At 44.8% G+C, this 26,400-nt stretch overlaps 1 long non-coding RNA gene across 3 annotated transcripts in view; it reads left to right on the top strand.

Annotated features, from left to right (window-relative positions):
* The window catches only part of LOC138566345 (uncharacterized), a 706,078-nt gene that overhangs the window by 450,185 nt on the left and 229,493 nt on the right, over positions 1-26,400 (top strand). For 2 of the 3 annotated variants that reach the window (XR_011301910.1, XR_011301909.1), the window contains exon 5: positions 11,722-12,058. The exons of the other annotated variant lie outside the window; for it this stretch is intronic. This is a non-coding gene — a long non-coding RNA (uncharacterized lncRNA). Of the gene's footprint in view, positions 1-11,721; positions 12,059-26,400 lie in introns of those variants that run through there. 3 annotated transcript variants of the gene reach the window in all.

Here is a 26,400-nt window from a genome sequence, read left to right as displayed (position 1 = left end):
AAAGCGTAGGAATAAGGTGAATCCTCTCACTTCTCGAGGTGACCTCCCCGGTAACCTCTCTCTTCTCGGGTGCCCTCCCCGGTAACCTCTCTCTATTTACTTAATTATTCACAAGTCATTATTCCCTTCTCCTTAGATATATACATTCTTCTCTACTTCTAACTATATTTAGTTTTTTCCCCTCTCCCTTAGTTACCTTTTCCCTTTACTTGTTCTAAAACATGCACTTTTGCCAAAACAGTCTTTTTCACTCACCGTTCGCACTTTTTTTCCTCTCTGGACCCTCGGGATCACCGCCTTGTTACCCCCTTCTTCGGTTTTTCGCCCGCTCAGCTGCCCGTAGGAATGGGAAGGGGTTAGGTGGGTAACACGGGTTCCTTCAGACCCTGGTCTGCAGACTTCTTTTACACAACCACTGTCTACGGGGAGTTTCACGGTCTACTCAGCGAATGGCAAAGGACTCATGATATTGCCGAAGACCTAGAGTTACTTTATGTCGACGGTCAATGGGTATCTTATTCTAATCAATAATCGATAATCGATAACCATCAATCTCTGCTATCAAGTGTACTCCCGAGACCCCCGTCTGGCCCATACAGCCGAGGTTTGCTCAGAAGTACTTTAAGACGAGATAGCTGCACCCTTGAGATGGATGGGGGTGCAGATTCATTACTCCAACATCAATCAATAAGGACAACTCAATGGTTTAATGACAAGTACAAAAAACGGGGAGTCATGGATATCAGCAGTGATGCGATTGTCCTTCTCGCTTCAACTCCAACGAACTTCATACAAGTTGTAACATTTATACTCAAAACTCGTCATAATTGACGTGTAACACTCAAAAGTTAACATGCAATTCTATTGGTTGGAAAAAGGTAACTTTACTATAGGTACTATATCTGTATATGGTAACGGAGTGAGGGAATTGGGTAAACACTGTCAGGTGGGCATCTAAGCCCTTCCTTCAAAAATGACTACTGCGAACCTCACTAAAAGTATGACGCCCTATTTGTTCTACTATCTATAGGACCCTAGATTATTTAGTCCATTGTGATTGGGTTGGCACCAACCCCATGCATACTTTTGTACTTCGCTTAGCTGCATGCAGAATGGTCGTCCAGGTGCGGGGTGCCCCTTAGTTACCCGGCCTTCCTCCCATTATGGTTACAATCAATCATTACTTTAATAGCCATGTGTCAATTAATTCCCTGCGGTTGGCCTCGAAACTGCATCTTCTGTCTGGAAAAGTTCTGATATCTCTGCTTGGTCCAGTGGCAAGCGTAGGTGTGAACCCGTGCTTCTTCTTGCTCAACTCGTCACGTGATTCCCACAACATAAATTAGTCTAGTTTCTCTCTATTGTCTATTTGATTTTCGTTTCACCCGCCACCTGCCTTCGCCTTCTTATCTCGATCATTCAGAGGCAGGATTTTCTGGTCTTAGTTTCAATTAAAAGTAGCTACTGTTCATAGCTTCTATTGGTATGACCTTGGCTTCCCTGGCACGAGCTGCCTCTGACGAGTTTCAATTCAGCTGTCTCTTCTCGTTTTGCTAAATATGAATCTCTGCTCATTTGGCCTTTAGTGCCCTAGTTTGGTTCTGCTTCGTTTGCAAAGTAAAACATACTTATAATAAGGTACTTTGTTTGAGGTAGATTATGTATAATGATGCTTGCCGCACTATTTTTCTACTTAGCATAGTTAGCATAGCAAGCCGCACTGTTTCCTTATCTTTCTGGTGGTTCCAAGCGTGTTTACAGGTGCAAACTGGTTGAATATCTTCATCTTGCTTACAGCTTGAACTTCTTTGAATTTCAACATCATTCTCCCCCTTTAGGTTCACAATATCTTTATTCATGGCGTTTCGTCAATGTGTGTAATTTTTGTGTTGTCATTTCTTCTATCTGCACGTTAGTCCGGACCCTTGTGACGTCACCATTCGTCTTCCATTAAGGCCTTTTTGGTTTCTTCCGGGACAGTACTTGGGCAATCTTACCTTCGTTTCATTTGCTGGTAGGGTTTCCTCAATGGATACCTTACTGTCCATGGTTTTATGGGTATCGGTAATTCAATAGGTGTTGCTCTTCTAATAGGCACTGTGCAGAGCCCCACTGCGGCTCTCTGCTGGTTTATTTGGTCATCATACGTCACATGTTTTGGTGTGAACATTCCTGGAACTTCAAAATGGGTGACTGGAATGCAGGCTTTATTTGGGACCTCCTCTACAGAGGATGTCCCCTTCAGGACAACCATTACTTTCTTTTGGCTAGATAGATCATTCTTAGTGAGGATGCCCCCTCCAGGGCAACCTGTAATGAAAAGGTCAGGGAGTAACTTATTCTGCCTATTACAACCCAGTCCACTAATGTTCAATAACCTTGTGCGTTCTTTAAATGGTTCTACCACCCCAAAGTATCTGAGAGGCGATAGGAGAACAGGATCCAGGATGACTCTGGAACCCCTGGACAACTCCTGAGGCTAGTAGTTGCTCTTCTTCGTTACAGTACCTTTGGTGCCTTGGCAGGCGAAGTGGCAGAGTTTCTCGGTTTCACTCAACGATTCCCTCCAAAGATGGACTCCCATTGGAAGAAGCATCCACTCGGATGCTGTGTCCAAGAATAAAACGGAACCAAAGTATTTCTGAAGTGATATGATATGATATGATATGGCATTTGTAACGCGCCTATACACAAGTGTTTCAAGGCGCGACGAGGCAGGGGGGGAGGGACAAGGGGAGACAGACAACGATCCTACTAGGCCAGGTGTCATTCAGATCGCACAAGTGCAAGGGTAGAGGGGACTGGGAAAAGTGCAAGGGGAAGGGGAGAGGGGAAAAAGTGCTGTACATGGTTAGTAGAATACAAGATAAATAATAGGGCCAGCTGGTTGCAAGTGCAAGGTAAGTGCCGGGAGAAGGGGCTGTAGGATACAGAGACAGTCCCGTAGTGCAGGTAGGCAGTGCAGGGAAGAGTGGCTAGGCCAGGGACAGAGATCGGTGAGTGGCCCAGTAGCAGATTCAGTGCAGGTTCAGTGATTTTTGCAGGGGAGAGAGGGAGAGAAAGCGGAGGCAAGGAGGAAGGTTTTGAGGTGCTTCCGGAACCGGAGATGGTTCTCCTCAAGTTTCAGGGAGGCAGGAAGGCTGTTCCAGAGGGAGGCCCCTGCTGAGGAGAGAGATCTACCCCCAGCTCGTGGCTTGGAGAAGCAGCTGACCCTGAGGTAGTTGGAGGTGGATGAGCGAAGAGCTCGAGAAGGAAGATATTTCGGAAGAGAGAGTTGAAGGTATTTTGGCCCAAGGCCCCAGAAGGCCTTGTGGACAATGCAGAGGGTTTTGAACTTAATCCTCGCAGCCACTGGGAGCCAGTGTAGTGATTTCAGTCCTGTAGAGATACGGTCCCTGTGCTTGAGGCCAATGACAAGTCTCGCAGTCCTGTTCTGGATAAATTGCAAAGGGCAGAGAGTAGAGGCAGGAAGATTTAGATAGAGGCTGTTACAATAGTCCATCTTCGAGAGAACCAGGGCTCTGGAGACAGTGAGCTTCTGGGGGAAGGAGAGGAAAGGAAGAATACCTCTGAGGAGGTGTAGCTGGTAGTGTGACTTCTTAGAGATGTCAGAAATGTGAGGAGATATGGAGAGTGTGGCATCAAAAATGACCCTGATGTTTTTGCCCTCACAGGTGAGAGAAAGAAGAGGGCCAAGTGAGGCTGCACAGAGAGTGATAGGCAAGGAGAGAGCAGGTGTGCCGATGAGGAGAATAGCTGTCTTACTGGCATTAAGGCAGAGATCATTGGCGGCACTCCTGAATAATGGACAGTCAGTCAGAGATGAGAGAAGGAGTAGAGGTGGCGGAAGGGAGCCGCAAAATGAGTGTCATGCGCATAGCGGTGAATGTTGGGGCAGAGATCGGCAATGCAGGGGGCAAAAAGTGCCTGATATTGGTTGAACAGCCAGGGAGCGAGGTTAGACCCCTGAAGAAGCTGGGAGAGTCGATCGGAGAGGAAAGAGTCAAGCCAAGCCAGGGCCTGATCAGTGATACCCAGGTTATCACAGAGACGGTTGAGCAGAATGGCATGGTTGACCGTTTAAAAGGCAGAAGAGAGATCAAGTAAGATGAGGACACAGAGGGTATTAGAGTGAAGTTTTGAGAGCAGGTCTTCACGGATGTGTAGGAGAGCAGTTTCCATACTTCTGGTAGCTCTGAAGCCAGACTGATGGTCATGGAGACAACCTGACAATTCAGTGTGAAGAGTAAGCTGGGTGATGGCCAGCTTTTCCAGGAGTCTGCCCAGGAAAGGAGTGATGGAGTTTGGGCGTAGTTAGCATGGAAGCAGGGGTCTGCTGAGGGTTTCTTAGGGTGAGGACACACAAGGAATTGCTTCAGTGGGGAAGGGAAGCCTCAGGTGGCAATGGAGTGGTTGCAGAAGCCAGACAGAGCAGGAGCCAGGGTGTCATTGTGGTCCTTGATGGTTTTAGAGGAACAGGTGAGAACCTGTTTTGACGAGACTTTAATAGATCAGACTTTTATAGAAACCTCATCTGGGGAGAACAGGGGAAAGGCAGAGACAGAGGTAGGAGGGGTGGCCACAGAAGGGTCAGAGGAAGAGTGGGGAGTAGAGGGAGGAGGAGGAGAGGAAGAGAGAGAAAGGACAGGATGTAGAGCCTGGGAGGGGAAGGGAGAGTTAAAGACTGCAGCAGGATTTGCCAGATCCTTGCAGATTTTAAAGAGTTCATCCAAGTTGTTGGATGCCGCAGAGACACAGGCTTGGATGAGGACGCTCTTCTTGGTGCGGACAGAGAGCCGGTATGGCGGCAGGCCAGTTTGTCAGAGGATGTACAGGAAGCACACCATTTCCTCCCAGCCACTCTGCGCTTGCGTTTAAGGGTGACGACGTCTGAGTCGTACCAGGAGTTGCACTTGGCTTTGAGCTTCAAGCGGATCCTCATGACAGTGGTAAGAACATCAAGAGTATCAGATACAGCAGAGTGGAACATTGAAAGGGCTGTATCGGTGTGTGAGTCAGCCAAAGGGGGAGGGAAGTTGAGAAAGGGGCAGCAAAAGCCTCAACTGACACATGATTCATGGGTCTGATAACCAAGGAGGTAAGTGGCAGTGCTGGAGTTGACTTGGCCTGAGGGGTGGAAAGAGTGAGCTGGGAAGAAAGGCGAAAGTGATCACTCCAGGCGAGAGCAGTGATGAGAGGGATACAAAGGTGTTAGGGAGAAATCTCCAGAATGGCTAATTTCCCTTAGCTACTGAGTCCCTCAGCAGCTTTGCTGGATTTCTAGGATTTATGTTTTTTCACCTGGTAAGAGTGTGAGCCTTTTTTCCCACTCTTACATGCTGTGTGTTTTTAACATGTTCTTGTGTTCATAGACTGTGGAGCCTCACCTACTCCATAGGCGTCATGTTTTTACTGTGTTTTACACAGCACCTTTAGTGCATTGACACAGGGTTTTCTTTTTAGACTTCCCAAACTACAACTACATTTTCTGGGACTGACTACCGTCTCACAGAGCATGTAAAGTTGCCATTGACTTTATTAGTCTCTTTTACAACTCACAGACCCAGTACAAGCTATCTTACATAGAGTTCTGGAAAGGGTTAATACCTTTTTGTCTCTTTCTTTTGGAACATTGTATCGTTCCCTTTTCATTAAGACTTGGCTGGTGGCAGTGGTAACTACCCTATTTTTCCTACCACAGTTATCTTAAATAGCCCTGGTATTGTTTTAGGCTATCTTGGTAGCCTCGAACTTAAACCTGCTGGACCATATACATTTTTATACGGTTCCGGCTGGGTTTTTTTGCCATCTCTTTTTGTAAAAGTCATTCTCGTGTTTTACTCTGTGCGCCAAACCAGGTTTGGTTCCTTTGTTTGCTGCCATTTCGCGGGCTTCTGCACAGAAGCCCTCCTTAGGCACCTGTATGTCTGAGATGGACAGGATGTGAGGGAGGGATTTAGGACTCCCTGCACAGGGTCTCCTTGGAGAACCGTGTCGCACTCTGATTTGATTGGCTCTGGTGACTGTCCAAGCGGGACAGCCACCCTGCTGTGTGATTGACAGCCAGGCTGTGTGAATGGGGTAAAACTGTATAAAAAGCAGGTCTTTGGGTCTGGAAAGGCAGTCACCACTGTATCGAGAGAGCCGACGAGAAGCTGACAGAAGAGGACCTCTACCACGACTGAACCTCCCGGTGAAGTCCTGCTGCGAGTCTGAATCTTCAAACTTCGACGACAGGGAAGATCTGCAAGGAATCTTCTCCACTTGAGCTGGTGGGAACAACCAGTTCACCAAACTGCTCACCAGTCCTCCCTTCTCTGGTCGAATTTGCTGTACAGAGCTACAGTGAACCGGATAGCCAGGAGGAACGGACCCTGCTTGCATTTTAAGGAGCGTACCTTTTATTTGTTGCTGTGCTCCACTGCTGGTTTCTTCCGTGGGCAGTGCAGGACCCTCCAGTCTTCCTCCTTCTTGTCAATCCGACAGTCACTTCACGAACTTTGAGCCTGCAGGACCTGCCAAGAACATCTGCCTCAGCTACAGCATTCTTCTGCTCTAAAGGTACTGTGCTAACCCGGTTGTTTGTTTCGTCCAGCCACGGTCAAAGTGTGTGAAATCTTTCGCTAATCCGAGGCCTTGTCCTTCTCCATTCTTTAAAGTAACTTTTTTCGTCCGACCAACTTTGTTCTGAACTCTTGGCAAAGACTTAACCGCAAACTACTCTGAACTGTGTGATCCTCTGCAAAGACTTTGTTCCATTGACTTTGGGCCAGGCCCCCTTAATTTGATTTCCTCACTGTAGTTCCTTTTTCTAGATTGCCCTGCCTACTTACTTGTTGATGCTGCTGAATTTCTGTCTAACTTTGTCTTTCCCGACCTTTTAAATTGCCATTTTGCTCACACTATATTTTGAACCTAATTTGTCCAGAATCTATTGGGTGCGATGTAGTGTACTAGTAACGTGATTTTTCAACTGTTTGATAATAGTGAAATGTTTAATAACTCATGTGTAAATAAATATATATTCTTTTACTCAGAAACCTTGAGTCAGTGTTTGTTTGAATCATAGTAATTGCTGTTCTTTGTGTAACTATTGATACTGCTCACTTTACTCTTGAGATAAGTCTGGCTGCTCAGCCATCGCTACCACTTTACTGTGTAGTACAGGCTTGTAACAAAGGTCAATTTGTACTGTCACTTGTAGTCCTAATTGTATGTGGTGTTCCCAAAGGGTACTGCATATAATTCTGCCTAACAAAAGGGGAAGGTCTGAAGAGATCAGAACATCCAGAGTGTGCCCTGCAGAGTGAGTTGGGCCAGGGGGAAAATAGAGAGTGAAAGAGAGTTGCAGAGGTTGCAAAAGAGTCCAGAGGAAGGACTGAAAGCATCCCGGTGGATGTTAAAGTCTCCAAGAAGGAGGAGTTGAATGGTTGAGACCAGAAGGGAAGAGGAGAGGGCCGCCCACTCAGAGAGGACGGAGGAGATCAGACCAGGTGGCCGATAAATAGGAGCCACAGTAAGGCAATGGCTAGGAGAGAGAGAGAGCTTGCAGACGAGGCATTCGAAAGAGGAGTAGGCCTGCGAAGGAATGACAGAGGCAGGAATCCATTCAGGGATGATCAGGGCTACCCATGCTCCAGAACGGTTGGACCAGGGCATGGAGAGGATCTTGTAGCCGTCAGGGAGGAGAGTATCAAAGCTTGTAACAGAGCTGGTCGCGAACCATGTCTCAGTGAGACAGAGGACATTGAGGTCAAGTTCTTCAAGGAGGCGGCAGATGTCAGAGGAGTGTTTTACAGCTGAGCAAGAGTTTAGATTGGCAATATGGAGAAGATTGCCCTCCTCGAAAGACTTCCGGGAGGGGTACATATCAAAGGTATGCCCTGTGGAGGTGTAGAACAAGCCTGAAGGGAGGCAGAAGATGTAGGAGGTAGGAGCAAGGTAGCCATGGAGAGAAGAGAGAGGACAGCAGGAGAAGAAAGGCAATTGATGAGGTGTGGGAAGCATCTATCAAAGAGGAGAAGTTTGGCCTGAGGGCCTTGGACCAAGACGGTACCATTCAGGTAAATATTACTGATAACCTTAGAGGAAGCGAAGGTGGACAGGAGGGACTCCCACCGGATGCTTCTTTTTATGGGAGAAGAAGAGAAAGGAAAAAGCACAGAGACCATATGAAGAGTCCATAGATCTGGCGAGGGAACGACAAAGAGGATGTCGGTGAGCGTTTGCCTGGAGGAAGCACTTGTATAGATGTCAGCGATAGGAAGGCCTGGGTTGGAGACCAGGATGTCCTTTTTAAACTTCCTCCTACCATATTTAGTGAGTAGAGCAGGATAGTCGATAGAGAAGCAGTTAGAAAATATATGAGGGACAGAGAGCACTATAGAGTAGGAAGAAAGAGGAGAGAAGAGGAAGGGGGGAGTGAGGGCGGGGTTTGGGGAGGGGTGAACACTAGGGAAGGACACAGGGAGTGGCGCAAGCAGATGGGACAAGGAGAGATGAGACAATAGTGGACAATTGAACAAAAAGACAGTAGCTCAGACAATAGTAGAACAGTTTGCTAGATGAATGCTTTGCTAAGAGGCCAGAACCAAGACAGCACTACTTTCACGATATAGGTTAACTGAAATCCCTGTCCTTCACAAATCAAAGTTCAGACAAGTAGCATTCCCTAGGTTACCTAGGTTATCAACTGCCCATAGAAGAATTGCATTCTTGAAAGAAAAGCAAAAAGAAACAGGTTCCAATTTTAGACAGGTGGGAAAGCATGACAACAGCTTTGAATGGCTGCTTTTGAATTTTGGAGAAACCGAAGACCATGATTCTGATGCATGCTCAAGAAAAAGATTGATGGCTAATGCGCATGCGTGGTTGGGCTCTTTCCAGTGAATTTATTTCATGTTCACTATTAACAATGCTGGATCAGTGAATGGCTTCTGGCATACTGCCAGCAACGAGGGACCCCAGATTCCACACCTGACACTGAATTTATTAAGACATTGCTAGGTGAAATGTCTGGTTGATTCCAATGCCCTATTAAGTTCCATGTAATGCCCCTTGTTATTTATGATGCGGAAAAACCAAACCCAATTATTGAAAAGTGACTGGTCAGCTACGGTTATCCAACTCCAGGCCTCGGCGCCAGGATCCTGAAGGGTTTTCAGGATAACTCTCATTAATATTCATGAGGAAAAATGTGCATACATTTAGAATCATTGTATGCACCCTCGAGACCTGGAGTTGGAAAACCCAGAAAGAGTCCTCTGAAGGCAGAGGATTACCAGACAGGAACAGGAACCAATTGTAGGAACCATGGTTTTGCATTAACTGGGGGCAATGTTTTGCCCACACAGGATCCGACTTGGTGAATTGTTAGTAGTAGTATTGTAATGTGGTCAACATCGAAAGAAAATGTTTTTTAAAAATTGTCGTTCTTTTTTTTTACTCAGGTAAATTGTGGTAGCACAAATTCAGATGCATGTGCATGACTTAACATTGAACAAATCGAAAAACACAAACAGTGGGATTTTCACCAGTACACTAGAGAGGGCATGGAATTGTATGACGGTAATGCCATATTGGAGCACTTTGTTTATTACAAAGATTTGAACCCGCATTTGCAAACTCCACACAGCAGGCCTATTATCAAGCATCTGCTCGGAGGAAGGCACACAGGCTAAAGCATTATTCGCACAGGGTTACAGTAATTTATTTCTTACTTTGTTACTGTATGACTGACTCATCATGCACAACTAATCATTGGTGTACATTATTTCACATCTACCATAGATATTATCCTGGTCATAAATGAAATAAGAAACCTTTCATGGGATGGACTTTGTAAAACTTTTACTCTGTAATGCACTCCCTGTACTCCTGTGTCTGGAGGGCTTTAGCATCACTTTGCTGCTGGCACCTGGCTCACGAACCACACCTAGAAACACTTGTGTGCTGGCGCTTTATAAATGCCATATCATACCACATTATATCATGATGGCAGCAGGGCTATAGATGAATACATTTAAATAGAGGACGCTGTGATGAATTGGAGTCTGCACCACACAAGGATGAGTAAGGGTGGAAATGCACATTCAGCCCTCACACTTCTACAAACCAAGAGGAAACACAATCGTAAAGGTAAAACAGCCACTGTTAAGAGATATACCTCCTTCGACCTTTTTTTGTACCGTGGCAGCGGGAGGGCTATGCTCGTAAGAGGAGTGTGAATGTGATCCTGTAGTGACCCAAAAAACGCAGTAATACAGTCGAACATAAAGATAATATCCAATCAAGGTTCTATAAAAATATATAAACTTTAACCAAACACACCATTTGCAATACAACTATCTAGAAAACACTGTACAAAACCAACCCCTGTGGAAAGACAGAGAAAAGGTAACAGACTAAAGAAAGTAGCGCTCTGAATTCAGGGATTATAAGCAAATTAACAACCACACAAAAGGATATGTCTCTGGTGAAATTGGGATGCAGTAGGGACTTAACCAGTCTCTAAACTAGTTCACGCCTCGAAACACTTATAAAAGGCCAACGGAGCAGTTAACGGTCAACAGTACCTTTTATAGGGTCTTTCGTGGGTTGACAGTGTCAAACCTGGTTTTGAACTTTGATATGAGTGAATTAGGGTGGATTGTGTGGGCCCAAGCAGAAAGCGGGCATCGAGCATGCGTGAATGCAGTACCTCTATGCAGTTTGAAGGGGAGCTTTCAGCGATGCAGGTCTGTGCGTTCACCTGGATCTCTTTGTGTAAACACAATTGATCAGGGCTGCCAAATGAGGTCACCGCACACAGTTTAACCACACAGGCAAATACCTTGATCTACGGGATCCACTCCACAAAGGTAAGATTCTTCACCATTATTTAATGGTAGTTTCCTTCTGGATTTTGAGCATTGCGAGACACGCTTCGGAAAAACAAATGCTGACCACATGCGGTCTCCATGTAATTTTTCCTCAGCTCCATGGCTGTCATCAGCCGTTGCTGTGAGCAACAAGGATAGGCTGCACTGATCATCTTAGGATTTATAGAGAGGGTTGCAGAAGCTGAGAGCTTTTCCTTGTTAACAGAGGTTTTTGTAACACACTTCCTGATGCCATTTACTGACACTTGATCGAGATGAAGCCCCTTCGCAACCACCACCATAGCGACTTTTAAAAGCACTTAGCACTGGCAGCACATTTCAAACACATTGCCATTGTGACTAATACACTTAGCGATCCAATTGAGAAGAACCACGTTCTTGCTAACCCAACCGCATATGTGTGTTTTCTAAAACTGTCTTTCAAAACAGATTTCTATCATAGTACATGTCCAGATACTCCACCTGCATGGACCTTGCGCTTTCCTTTGTTACGCACGAATCCATCATATATATGTGAACTGCTAACCGGTTCTTTAGTGTACCGGAGAAGTATTGATGATAAATCACAGACCCCACTATAGCTTTTTCAGCAACACATGGAGTAATATGGTCAAGCCTCAAAGTTGCACCCTTGCATCTTGACAGCAACCAACAACAAGTCAAAAGGGGTTTCCACCCAGACCGTGTCAAAAAAACAGAACATGATAAGAATACCAACCCCCTGTTTTTGGGTGTTGATTTCGGCATTTGTAGTAGCATTTATTTGCAAGCATAAAACATTCAATCATTGATCCAAACTTTGTCAACCGTCCTCACACATTCTTGTCTCCTCTTTCCACAGACAGAGCAAGACAGGACCAAACATTAATTGTTCTGCCACCACTTTCGTTTGTGTTGATGACGGCCATTTACCTTCGAGCGTATCCTGCTCCCCATGGCTGAAACACTTCTGTGCCGACATTCCTTCCTGCAGTGTCTAACACCAACATTGCTACTATTTCAGTTGTTTAATTCAACTCACTTATGAATTAAGATTGTACGGCCCCATGACATTGTAAGGGGCTTTTTGATGTTGTATTTTGGTCCCACATCAAATGTCTATGACCACTATGTTTGTTCAGTTTATCAACTATGTGTTCAGCTGTTAGATCCTTCATCCTGTTGAATTGTGATTTGTTTTGAACTTCCATATTAAATTACCTTCTTTATAGATCTGCATTTCTTTTGTCCCAAAAAAACAAACAGTTTTTCCATTAGATGGGTATCAGCATCTCAATTCTATAAATACGTGTGCGTGTGTGTGGTGACCTCGTTTGGCCGCCCTGATCAATTTTGTTTGATTCACTTGGACAGATCAGGGAGGTGCCAGGAGCCCTATTGATTACACTCTTTTCGAGGTAGAGCCTGGAAAATGCGTACCCGCTTGGAAGAGTCGATGAGTGATACTTCAACAGTATGAGTCCATGGACGATAGTTGTCGAATTGGTATCACGTTGCTCTAATGTGTGGGTCGGTGAAGAGGCCATTCGAGTGCTAGTCTGGTCCTAGCATTAAGCAGTTGATTAGAGCCTAGTAGGTAACAGGCTCAGCAAGGGCACAATGCAGCATTGAGATGGTTCGAGATGCTGATGATACAGTTTGAAATGGCGGAGGAGCGCTAAAGACAGCACTAGCAAATTCCCTCTGGTTCTATAAGCAGTGAACAAAGTGCAACCGGTTCCGTGTCACAGAACAGGTAGCTTCAGATGGTCCAGTCCTCTGGATGCTGTGAGGCCACTCAGGAGGACTTGAAGGCAGAATGGTTCTGTGCAGGGTCTGCTCTCCCAGATATAGGAGATTCTGCTGCAGAGCGGGAGGTCCTTGTCCACAAAAAATATCACCCCTAATGTCCCCTGGAAAAGGTTAAGGGGCAGAGCTCTCTTCTGACTTTGGCTGCTCCTTCTCCACCTTAGTGGTTGAGGGCTTTAGAAAGTACAACTCTCTGAAAAGAGGTTCAGTGAATAATTCTCAAGTGTTGTTTCAGAGTGAATAAAAGAAGTGGTGTGAGGCCCCTTCTTTAAAGGCAAAAGCGTACAGGTGGTTGGAGTAAAGATAGTCTGACTTAGTGGTCCAATCCCTGCTCTTGAAAGAAATGGACTGTGCCCTTCTGCCATCACACGCAAAGTGCTTCACACTAGCAGAAGAGGAGGGCTCAACGAGGAGAGAGACAGAGAGACATTCTTAACCTGCCCCCTCTCATCTCACTTGGATCAAAGGCATTTGGGAATGCAGTACCCTTGTGTGAGAATACTTCATTTAAGTGGGTGTGTTCCTTTGATGCCTGGGCCCAGTGTAGATGCATGCTGTGCTGTACTTGGCAGAGGGTGTTATCAGCCCTCACTATCATCATAGGTTTGGTACAGGGAAGCATATCTTAAATGTCGGCCCGCGCTGCTAAATCTTGGCTATTACTGCAGCTGCCAAGTTGACAGCTTGTAGAGCAGGTGCAGCAAATCAGGATACTGCTGCAGCAGGACACAGATACACAGTATGGGACACGATTAATGGAAAAGGGTGCATTTTAGCTGCAATTGGTGCTTGCTGTAAACGGCACTATGTGAGTCTGCGCACAGAATAAAAAATGCCTGCACCGCGTATTCATTGAAATTACTGCACAAAGTAACCATATTCACAAGTCACGCCCAGAATGTCCCTGACACGCTGTAAGTGATAACAATCTGGCACACACCCAAGTCACGCCCAGTATGTAGTGCACAAATGAAACCCTTATTTATTTGTATCTATAAATTCAATATTCTGAACGATATACTACTCATATCACACCCTTCTCCTGAGACCTCCCTGGTCACACTGAACCAGGAATCACGCTAGTTTGCAAAGGTAAATATTTATTTATGTATTTAGAATTTCATTGACAATATATTTTAATAGGTAACAACAATCACACATGGGATGATAGAACACTGAATAATGTCTTTAATGCACTAGAAATCAAATAATGAGCACACAAACAAATACAGCACACAAAAGAATACTGTTGGGTTGGTTTGGATCAGATAGCACTATGGTTAGGGTTCCCCCTGCAACACCTCCCAACCCACCAATAGGCAATTAAATAGATATGAGGAGAGAGCAGGTACTCAGGTACTCAAAAATAACACAAATCAAATAGAATATCACTCCCACCTCCCCCGTTTAAACACAAGAGAAAAACGTAATTGGCTGTTCAACTGTCAGCATGGCTTTGAAATTGTATTTGAAATTGCCTGAGCAAAGGCACCAAATGTGGTCAAAAATGCTTAAATTATTATAAATTCCTATGGGAGCCGCTTTGAATAGATGCAAACAATCACAAGCAATGATTTAGTCTGAAGAAAACATGTGAAATCTCAAAGTCAAAGTAGGAAATAATTTAAAGCTAATTCACAAGTGTAAAACCTTTCAGAATGTCAAATCGTAGCAAACTTTTCCTTGTGCGATTTTTGCTATAATTGGCCAATCGCACTGTTTCGCACTGCGATTGTGGGTTCTATGGATAGCTAACGATGTTAGGTACAAGTAGGAGTTGAAATTTCACTTCTGTCATAAAAACTGAGGGAGTTATAGAGGTTGTAGTAAGAGACGTTTTTACAAAATAGGCATGAGAATGGAAAACAGAAATTCGGATTTAAAAATGACAGATATGTTTTCTTATACTATGTTAAGGACTAGAAAAAAGAGAATGCCACACAGGAATCAACTATTCACGGCCGATCATAACTCTTCATGTGGGATACTCTAGTTTCCGTTTGGCTTAGGAATTACTTTTCTTAATCAAATCAATAAGAAGTTATGGTTTAGTAACACAGATGAGAGAAAAGTCAAGGCAAGGATAGTTCTAGCAATACTATGTTTCTGAATTAAAGATGGGATCGGTTTGAGATTGGGATCATACAATGCAGATATAGTATGAGTCACTGGATTTCCTATTAATACTTACAGAATAAGTTATTCAATTGTACCGTCAGTTCTGGTCATTGGATCGGGTCTATCAAGCGAAGGACAGCACATCAGGCGTGGGACTGGATCAGCTAGGCCGGTCACCAGATTTACACAGGATCTGCCCTTCTTGTTTCTGGGTATTTCAAATCAGCTGGATAGCAAATTCCTCAGGCCAGCCTTGTGGTAGCAAGCCAGATACTTTCAGGATACTAGCTCAGAAGGCTTTCCCACACCACAGCTCTCCACTGGGTTGTGAGAAATAAGTTTGAGGATTGAGGCCTTGCTGAAAATCAATAGTTCTCTACTGCTTAGCAAGGTTCTGCGCACCTGGATCTGGAAAGATGCTAAAGCTGGATGTAGAATGCTGTAACAAAGTGCTTCGCTGGAATCAGGAAAGCGAGTGAATCAGTGAGCCCCTACCTGTTGTCAGCTGTCTCTATTTATCCTTTTAAATGACATCACAAAATGGGTGTATGGGCCGGCTTAATTAAGCTTGCCCCTGTGAACTGGGATTGGATCAGGACCTCATCTCAGCCTTGCATCTGAGTGATTGGATCAAGGACGGATGATGTCACATTTATGGTTTAGCTGTACAGTCCACTAGTGTCAAAATCGGATTTCATCCTAAATACATATTTTTACATTGGTAATCTCTACGCAAATCACACACAAAGATTCCATATTTTATGTAGAATCTGTTCATCAAAATCCCACAGCTGGGGGATTTTGTTTCACCTTTCTACAGAATTTCGTCCTTTTCGTCATGAACACAATTTCCAAACTTTCTGCAAATTTCCACAAATGTGTGCGTTTAACATAGGGAGGTGTGTGTAAATTTTCAGAATTCTAGCATTAACACAGTTAACATTAAACCACATATATTGCCATTCCTGTCCAGAATATGTTACACAGTTCTAACGCCTCTTGAAATGTACAGCCAAAAATATGACTGGCAGATCTATTCTTTTTATATTTTTCACCACTTTGAATCACAAGTTAAGAGTCTCTAAAAATTGTTCATTGTTCATTATTAACAGCAAATGGTCCGCCCCTTTGTCTTTCCCTCGAGTCCAGGAGTAGCCCCCTCCTTTGGGGAATTCCTTCCAGGAGCAGTTTCTGACCCTTTCACACATCCGTTTCCTGGGCTGAAGGATCTGCCATTGTTCATTCGCTTTTTGTAGACAAAAGTCTGGCCTAAATCACAATTATCATCTATCAGTGAGTTTCTGCTGAGAGGATTTCTCTCCCTTTGGGAGAAACCTGTTTTTCCACTTCTTGCAGCTCAGCCAGGCTAATTTATTCTTAACTTCTTAAATCCAGCAGAAAGCAAACTTGTTGCATCAAACATAAATACATTACTTTATTAGCTTTAAATCTGTGGGATCAAAAATACAACTGAGATCTATATTCCTATTAGAAACAATCCATGTTTGCTAATCCGGCAGACGTTTAGTTTAGATACTTTGAACTTTCCTCAGGAGCTCATCTGACAGAGCTGTCATTCACAGTTAGCCCAGTGTACTGCACACCGATGTTGACAGGGACAGGAGCTGTCAGTATACAGAAAATCCAGTTTGTCTGAAGAAATGTTTTGCTCTTTACACTTTAGGACTTTGTATATTTGCCATGCTTCATTGGATTACATGAATATTAGCGCCAAGCAAGAGTTTGAATGTTGAGAAGAGTTGTGTATAGGCATTTTTGAGTTTTTAGCAACAAAACAAATGTCATTTATAGGCACATTTTGGAGATTCATTTTCAAAGCGCTGCTTCTCTCTCTGCACTCTGTTTGCTGGTCATGGAGCCCACTAGCACATTTTCTGCAGTGCATGCTCTATCCCACCACGCATGCACCATGGGTGGCAGATTGTGCATCCATCTTTTTGTGCATTTAAACATGCGGTTTTGGAGGTTTTTGGCAAACACAAGAGTTTTGCTGCCATTGTTGCTGTTTCTTGCACCATTACTATCAGAGTGATGCCGCATAAGATAGCGGAGTGGGTCAATACATCCCACAGATCCCCCAAACAAAGGATAAACAGGCAGAACAGCTACCTTTGCATTTTCCTTCGGGTGCCAATACAGGCAACCTTCAACCACTGAGTCAGGTCCCCAGCAATCAGGCCTGCATTGCTGGGATCCTGCGCAGGGTCCTGAAGGCACGCCCCTAAACACTTGCACCAGGCAGAATACAACCTGGTAAGGAAGAAAAACCCAAGTCGATCTTGTAAGGATAACAAGTTTTACTCTCACACGTAGATGAGAGCAACAGAAAAGAACTCTCCTGCTAAGAATGTTCTGCCAAAAAAAGGTACAAGCAGAAACATTTAAAGATACACAGCATCATATTGACACAATAACATACAGAAAAAATGTGCGCGGCTGATTGGATGGACCCTATACATGTGCCACATTTACCCATAAGGGGTGCCGGTCTATTGATCCCAGCCCAGTCCGTCTGACTTCCATCACATTGGTGCCACAAGGCTCATCTTCTTCTGAAGTCGAAGGGCAGCAAAGAAATTAATTATGCTCCTACCATACAAATATTTTATCACTGATGCTGTGCACTTGGCAGACCTTAAAATGGAAACAAAGGAGGTTCTGGGGCACTCGCCTTCACACACATATTTCACTCACTTCCCTCTGTAAGTGATTAAAACCCAGCACTCCACCTAAATCAATGCCTAGCGTGTGATGCACAGCTGGAACCCTTCATTATATCTTTGTGTCTATAAGTTCTTTTATTTCTTTACGATGTACCCTTATATCACGCTCCTCTCTTTGAATCCCCCCCGGTCACACTGAACCAGGAAGCAGGCTGTTTTTCAAAGTTAAAAGATTTATTTTATGGATTTGAACAATATATATATCACACTATTAATATTTATACACTGATTACCATTGGGTGATGTCACCACAATTAACAATCTCTTTAATCAGTAGGAGTATGGATAAGAAATAATGCAGCATAGAATAATACTTGATATTGATAGGAAAACAATGCAGCACATAATACTACTTGACATGGGTTCAATCAAATGCAATGTCACTCTTTCCCCCTGATACTGCTCAATTCCCCCCAATATGCAATATAGAGATGGAAGGAGAGAAAACAGGTTTCGGGAATACACAATCTCAACCAATACAGTCTCAATCACAATTCCCCCCAGCAAGCAGAGAGAAAAAGGAATGATTTCAAAACAGGTCAAATGCTTTTGAATGTGGTTTTGAATTAATGAGAAAAACACTGAAAAATGAATTAAATTCTCTAAATTGGATTCAAAACTAGTGGGAGCCGCTTTGTATAGTTTCAGGTAAACACTAGCAATGATGATTGAATAACTAGCAGATTGGAAAGTGAATTCTGAATTCTGAGGTCAATTGCAAAGAATAGCTGTTTTACACGTGTTGAAATTGAGCCAAACGTGAATTTGCAGCGAACTTTTCAGCGCACGAGATACGCGATTACAGAAAAACTATAAAGAGTTGGAATGCGGTTTTGGGTTTGTTTAAAAGCTGGGGATGTTAGCTTCAATGTGACACTTGAATTTCTAGCATGTATGGTATGGAAGTTACAGAGGTTTTACTAGAGGTCGTTTTTTCTCAGAAAGAGTCAAGATTTTCAAATGAAAGATGTGCTTTTGAAATTACAAAATATATTAGCGCAAAGATTAATTTATCACTACAATTAACAAAGGACTATATGGATGAGGGAAAGATTCAGAAAAACAAGAAAGAGATTCTAGAATGCAGTTCTGGATATGATAGAATGGGTTGGATAGGATTAGTTAAGGATAAGAGATTGGCAATGGACAATTCTGTGCTAGATACACACAACTATGGTTTTGGAATAGGCCCGTCAGGATCTGGTCAAAGGGTTCGGGACTGGAATTCTGCTAGCCCACCGGACAGGATTCAGGCACCCGGTTCTGCACTCAGCATGGCACTCTGGTCTCTCCACAGCCTCTGGACTGGATCTGACGGGTTGGTTCTGGGTTACAGCTATCTGGTTATAGCTCTGCTCTACTGGTTTGGATCGCTGGGTTCTAGCAAGAGTTCTTGGCAAGAAAGCAGAAACAGCACAGGCTGGCCGTTCAATTATTGGTGTGCCCCTTCGAAGTCTGGGGTTAAAATCAGGTTTCAAGATTTTAAAGGCCAGCTGAGAAGGGTTCAGCTTTGGAATTGGGCCTTCTGCTTTCAGAGTTCTGGAGTCTTGGATCTGGGTTCTCCTGCAGAGTGCTTTGCCAGTAAGTCAGTTGATGGGTGAATCTGTCTGTCCCTCTAGGTCCTAGGCAGTCCCTATTTATGTATTTCCCAAAGGGGGGGGTAGGCTGAATTATACTAAGCATACCCTCTAGGAATCCTATTGGTTAGAGTATTTCCCACTCCTGATTTAAGAAGGAAATCTAGTGTCATAGTAATTCTCCATTTTACAATCCAGGGAGTCAGATCTGTCCACATTGTTCTCCATACATGCGCATGATATCTGGGCATAATCCTGTAAACTTTCATATTCCTAGCATTATCACAATTGATACAACATCCACATTTTGGTAGTCATGTTTCTGAACATTGCACAGAGTCCACAATAGTTTCAAATGCTGAGCAGCATTTTCATATTAACAACCTCGAATTTACAGATGTGTACACATTTTTCACAGTTTTCTATGAGTCTTTTCCAAAAAGATATTCTCTTGTAATCTAAGATACACAAATCTGTCTAGTCCCACCTCCATAGTTTGCTGGGTCCAGAGCAGTCCCAGGCTCTCTTCCTGCCAGCAGTTGTTTTCTGTTGACAGTTGAATCTGCATATTTTTTCAATCAAGGGAGTCTTTTGTCTCTGCTCAGAGCAACAGGCCAAAATCTCCTCCCACCTCCATTAAAAACTCAATTACAGTTTCTGAACAGAAAGCAGGGGGAAGATGCCTTTGTTTGGGGCAAACTGTGGAATGTGCCTTTTAGTTCACTTTTAAAACCCCTTACTTAAAATTGTCTTTTCTAAATAAACTTACATTTTCAACAAATATACCCACAGATCAAATAATTGCAGTCTTTTTTCAAAACATAGAGAACCCATATTGCTTTTGATGGCAAGTCTCTTCTTTTCCACAATTTGATCTTAATTTACAAGTTTAACTAACAGTATGAGTAAATGACAGCTCTGACACAGGCGAGCGGTGGTACTTCGCCCATATCTGACAGATTTTTCCAGGCAAGCACCTTTTTGAATGTGGATGTCCTGACATTGTGCTTAGGTGGATACTTTACATAAAGTGATGGTTAACACCCAACAAGGATGTTGGATATTTTCTGATGTTTGGGAACCATGATTTTGCACTTTAAACAGCCAAGGAAAAATGGATTTTAAAGCACTTCTGGGTTATCCTGGCAATGCAGCCCTGCCTTTTCAGGTAATTCCATTTCACTCTGTGGGCAGCCCAATGACAGGTTTTGATAGTGTGGTCTCCGGTTCCACCACTGACACAGGCAAAATGGATTGGCGGCCTATTTTCAGGTTTCCCTGCGCACTTCTCTGAGATTTGTAGCATATAGAGCTTTTAGGCGGCCATTCTGTTGTCTCTGATGAAAGCAGCACACAGTGATGTTGCACGGCAGAGCCTACTGGGTCAGAACATCCCACACCTCCATGCCATCTGGCTCCAAGGTCTCTGCCCTCATTTCGAACTATAATTGATGCCTTCCAGCACCTTGCAATACTAATCACACAATTGTAGGGCACATTCCTCTTGGGTAAAAAACACATCTTTGCAGTGCTTTTGAAACAATTAATAGGCGTTGTGGCCATTTGGGGTGAGAACTGTCCTCATGGAAGTTCGGGCATGGCTGGGTATTTCTGTGGTCTCATAAACGTGAGCCTAGTACATGCAATGCCGCATTTACTGTGTAGACCTTCCCTTCTACCTATGATTACTAAGATCTATGAAAAATAGCGTTGCCAGTCGTGCCTTGGTCCACACCATGTACTTAGACTATATTTTATTATATTAAAATGGGTCCTGTTAGACGGGAATGCATCCCTGTTACTCTTCCCCCTCTCATATGGCCCTTCAGAGTGTCTTAAATCCATGTCACCTCACTTTAAAGCACCTAGGGGGGGGGGTGGGACAGGTCTGTCCCCTTCCCAACAGTCCCCCGTAACTCTTACTCTTACCAGCACCCTGACTACATGCGTATGATACTTTGTAACTCATGTAAAACTCAGAGAATCTGCGTGCAAACCCCTGTAAAACGTTCCTGCAACCCGCTACACTGCGTGCGCACACCCCTAAGTCAGAACGGAACCCCGGTTGTGTACATGTACACTGAAAATTCCACATGCAAATGCAACTCTGTGCTGCGATTCCCATGCGCAAGTGCGCAAGTGCCTTTACGCCTGCCTTTGAGTGGGGTTGAGATCGAGGGATTTGTGTTCCCATTTCTCTGCGGGTGGTTCCATGAATATGTGCCAATTGGCACAATTGTGGGTGTGCGAGGGACTGCCAGTTTTTTGCATGTTCTTCCCCATTTTCTGTGTTCCGCCCCCTTCCTAGTCCTCTGCACAAGCCACGCCCATGCTCTGCATGGTGTCTCACGCAAGCCGCCTGACAGATCGCAGAGACCTGCCAAGCTTGCACGAACTCCAAGCAAGTCCTGTAAAAGTACCACACATTCAATTCCATGAATCACAAACAGGATTTCGCACACAGTTTAACGTGCAAGTTCCATATTTCCCGCGCAAGTAATTCCATGAATCGAACCCTATCATTTTTGGCATGGAGTTGATGAAAGTGGAATCTGATCAGCATATTACCCTTCCAGTGATGGAATTAGTCACATCATTAAATCAATGAATATCAAATAAAATAAACTGTGCATTCACACCCTTGGCATTCATCACAGACGCACACTGAATATTGACATATGGAAAGAAGCACACATGCACAACAATTGCTCTGTCAGCCCAGCCCTCCTCCACCCATTCATTGGAAAGGATACAAGAGAGTCAGGGCTGGATTAGTCTACAGGGAACTCTGGAGATTATCCGGAGGGCCTCTGCACCCTGGGCCTCTTTTGTATTTTATTTTCACATTTTCTCATAGGAAAAGGGTTGGGCTTGCTCAAAATGTTTAATATGGGGCCACTTTGAAAATAATGCCCAGGGCCTCTTTTGTTTCCCAGTCCACCCCTGAAGAGAGTGCAGCAACAGCTATCTGCTATGGCATCCTCATTGCATGTTGCAGTGCAGGGGACTTTGTGTGCTTCTTTTAGGGTGGAAATGTAATAGCCACACTAGACAACATGTATAATTTTGAAGATGGACACCGCCTCATGGTAAACGCCCGCTGCCTTTCTTCATTGGTTTGGAAGATGAAGCACAGTTAAAGCAAAATGAATATATGCAGCATTTGCAGCAGAACAGGTGACCTTCCCACACGTGTGGTCTGTGCATCGTTCCACTATGAGCAGCGACTTTATACAGCTCGTGCGTTGAGCACAGCCATATGCGTTCCATCTGATAGCTGCTTTCCGCTGTCCGCTTCATAATTAAAATCAAATGGCAACCCTGTCAAAGCAACCTCACACTGTAATTCCTTCTCCAAAGTTACCTTTTAATCAAACAAAAGGTGTCTGACAGGGTCTTGGGATAAGCACCTGAAACGTGTAGAGGTGAGGCGGGAAAAAATCCGTAAAAGTCACTGAAACTATCGGGGGTCCAAGGTCACATCAAAGACTGTCAGCGGCTTACTGAGCTGGTAGCTAGAAAGCTACCAGTGAATAGTTGTGGGGTCAGAGGCTGAATTACAGCTTGACATAAAGTGTGTGGCATTTCTGCTCTGCCAGTCAATTTGGAACGAATCAGATGACGAGCTGAATTAATTTAGGGAATCGTTCTGCTCTCAGCAGATGTTGGCTCTTTGGGAATTCAGTGGCTAGGAGCAATGCAGGACACACAGGCAAGACGTTGAACAGGATTTATCGAATGAGCACATGGAACCTCGGGCAGCTGCCAGCATCCCTGCCTTTTCCAGGCTTCTAGATGGAGAAGAAGTTGAATTCATGCACAATAACTCCACATCAAACCTCTGGGGAAAGTTGCCTTCCGGTGAATCCACTGTCCAGAAAAGCTCGAGCATTGTCCAGTAGTTACCAGTTCAGGCCCTGAGAGGGAGAGCCGGCTACTGGCATCTCTCAGAGTGTTTTATAGCATTCCCTTCTGCACTATATACTTGTTGGGTGTTGATCACTTTCTCAGATGATGGGGCAAGCGGGGCTGTCCATAGAGTGTCCATAGAGTGGTATTGCCACCTTTGTTCCACTTTAAAACTGGTCGAATCACATTTTGACACATTTTCTGGCGCTTCTCAACTACAAATAAACATAGATGGTGGGTTGGGGTCGTTGAGGGAGTGCAAAGGGTTCCCCACAATGTTACGGTAAAATGTTGTTTAAAAAAATGCAGCAAAATGTAATTTTGTAAGTTATTTTCGATAAAATGTTTTACATCCGGCAGAGTTAATCGAACCTGCCCACTTCTCTCCAGGGAGGTCAACTTGGGATTGTGCTGTTGCATGTGTCTGACGAGAGTTGACCTTTCAGTTGTGCTCATTTTCATTCTACACGTTCTCAAAATGTTGGGCACCCATTCTGCAGACATTCCTTAAATAGGCCAGAGAGGAGTTTCATGGCCCTGCTCATTCAACCATCGCTCTGTCCAAGGTTTCATCAGCTAGGATGGGATGTCCTGTAGGGAACTCTGAGATTTCCTGGTAGGCCTCTGCACCCTGAGCCTCTTTTGTGCCATAGGAAAAGGGTTGTACTTGCTCATAATGTGCAATATGGGGCCACTTAGAACATTATTTCCAGGCCCTCTTGGCTAGCGGTCCACCCTGTGTCTGTCCCACTGCAAGCTTATCTCTGTTCAGAGATCTACACAAAGGATGAGTTCAGCATAGACTGAATCCCTTCGAGCCCTTTCAATCCCTCTTCTTCTCAATACTGCTTCTTACAAAAAGTACTGCAAATTACTTCAAAGGAATGTGAAATAATAAAATTGGAACAAACACGTTTATGCCTGCATTCAGCACCACTATTGTTGTTTTGTGAAAGTAAGTTTTAAACTGAGTTACAATTGGTTCTTGTTAGGAAGCGCTAGCCAATCCGGCAGCCAGGAAATTGGTGTGATATCTTCAGGTACTTGCCTGCATTCTATCTCGGCCTCATGAACCTCCCCCAACTGGTAGTATTCCAAGCCACTTGGTGGGGAGACAAACCTTTGTTTAGCAGTGGGCGCTGGCTTGGTTCAATGGTTCAATTGTGAAAAGGGTCATGTAGTCATTGTCCAGGCATTTGGTCATATGAGGTTGGTTTTATTGGTGATAACAGCAAAGATAATATCTATAATTATTCTTGTGCCAAATGGGTGTTACAAGCCTGGCGTTAAGGGGTTAACGGTGCCGTAAAAGGCTGCATGCCGTTAAACCTTTAACGCCAGATTCACACTTTAACGCCTGCTTTTTGCAGGTGTTAAAGTCCATCCCGCTAAGGGACCTTGGTGCTAATTATGGCACCGTAATTTACGGTGCCGTAATTAGCGCCTTCCCCATTTCCATTGAGCCCTATGGGCCAAAAATGGGAATGGGGAAGGAGCCATGTTGAATGGGGATTTACCGCCCGCCAACCTCGGAATGGGGCAGTAAATCCGCCATCCACCATGGCGGAATTTGGCATGGACCATGGTGCTAAGAGCACCATGGTCCAACGCCAGGGTTGTAATGAGGCCCATTGTCCAGGCCTTTGGTCATATGAGGTTGGTTTTATTGGTGATAACAGCAAAGATAATGGGCCTCATTACGACCCAGGCGGTAAGTTACCGCCTGGGCCGTGACTTTACCACCATGGCGTAAACTACGTTTACGCCATGGTGGTAGGCGGACTTACCGCCCCATTCCAACCTTGGCGGGGCGGTAAATCCCCATTTTCCCATTTTCCCTTCCCCATTCCCATTTTGCCCCATAGGGCATAATGGGAGTGGGGAAGGCGTTAATTACGCCACCGTAAATTACGGTGGCGTAATTAACTCCATGACGCAGGTGTTAAGTCTGCCATGGCGCTAAGGGGCCTCGTACTACGCCGCCGTAAAACCCCTTACCGCCTGAGTCGTAATGAGGCCCAATATCTATAATTATTCTTGTGCCAATTGGGTGTTACAGAAAACAGCCGACGCGCTTTTCGACCTGGGTCTTTATCAAGGCTGTGATTGTGGTGAGTGGGGTGAGTTGAGTGTGAGAAAGGTGGTTCAGCGTGGTGACATAGTAAGGATTACACAAAGTTATTGTAACAAAGAATTACAGTTTTGTACATGTCCGACAAGAAAAAATATTGGTTTGAAATGAGCACGGGTAACATATATGGTGCATACGGTCAGACATTGTTGGAGCAGTGAAGTGGGTAGTGGTGATTAAGGAGTGACATTACAAAATGCATTCATGACAATGTTCCCGGATGGCAGATATATTGTTCAAAACACAATGCAGAAACCTCACATGTGGTTCCATCTAGAGGACAGGGTACCAAGGAAGAAAAAGAGGGGAGAAAAGGAGGAAAAGTTGTTTGGTTGAAGGTTAAAATGAGAAGAGGTATTGTAAGAGCCACTTGGGTAGGAGCTTACCAGTAGTCCAATGGCAGCAGGATTGCTGTTTGGTGCCTGTGGCTGGTGGCCCAAGTCGGGCTTCCAGAATGGCTGGTTAACCTGGTCTGAAAGTAATTAGTGAGATGAGATTAGGGAGGAGGGTGGTTGGCACAATGGTGTAGGTGAGTATATCACAGTTGGTGGCTAATGGCGTGATTGGGATGGTGGCTGGTGCTGGGGCAGCTGTGAAGTGTTAGAGCAGGGCCGGCAGTGCATAATTGCTTTTTGGGTGCTGCTGGCAGTGAAGGGCTGAGGTTAATCCGCAGAGCAGCTTTTGGTGCAGAAGAGGGCCGGTGAGGGAAGTGGCCAGCTGGTAGGATTCAGGGGTAGCAGCATGGTTTGACCCGTGGTGGTAGCGCAAGGTCCAGTCGGATGGGCTGGGGGGGGGCAGGCATGCCTGAGTCAAGGTACCTGAGCATGGGAGGTGTTCCATGCATGGTAGGCAGACCGAGCGGTCTGTGTGGCATCACAGTCGAGCGGTGGAGGTAGTCCATGTGTAGTGAGCAGACCGAGCAGTCTGTGTGGCGTCTGAGCCGAGCGGTGGAGTGGTGGGAGGAGCCTTGGCTCGTAGTGTGGTGCCAGAACCAGGGAGAAATCCCTGGGGACCAAGTGGTTCGTAAGGCCGGGGGGAGGAGGTAATAGGGTCAGGTTGGGTAGACGAGTGTGTGAAGGGATCTCTTACCTCAGCCGGGATCGGTGTTGCGTGGTGTCTCGCTCGATGCAAGGTGCTGTCTCGGAGTAAGGGTATGCTTCCTGTTTGAGGAAGTTAGTCTGTGTGGATTGGCTGGGGCTTGGTCGGATTGGATTGGAGGCCTGGGTCGGCGTCATGGGTGGCCGTGACAAGCG

Source organism: Ambystoma mexicanum, chromosome 2p (assembly GCF_040938575.1).
Source record: "Ambystoma mexicanum isolate Mex_15411 chromosome 2p, UKY_AmexF1_1, whole genome shotgun sequence".
Taxonomy (NCBI): Eukaryota; Metazoa; Chordata; class Amphibia; order Caudata; family Ambystomatidae; genus Ambystoma; species Ambystoma mexicanum.
This window is presented reverse-complemented; position numbering and strand designations above follow the sequence as displayed.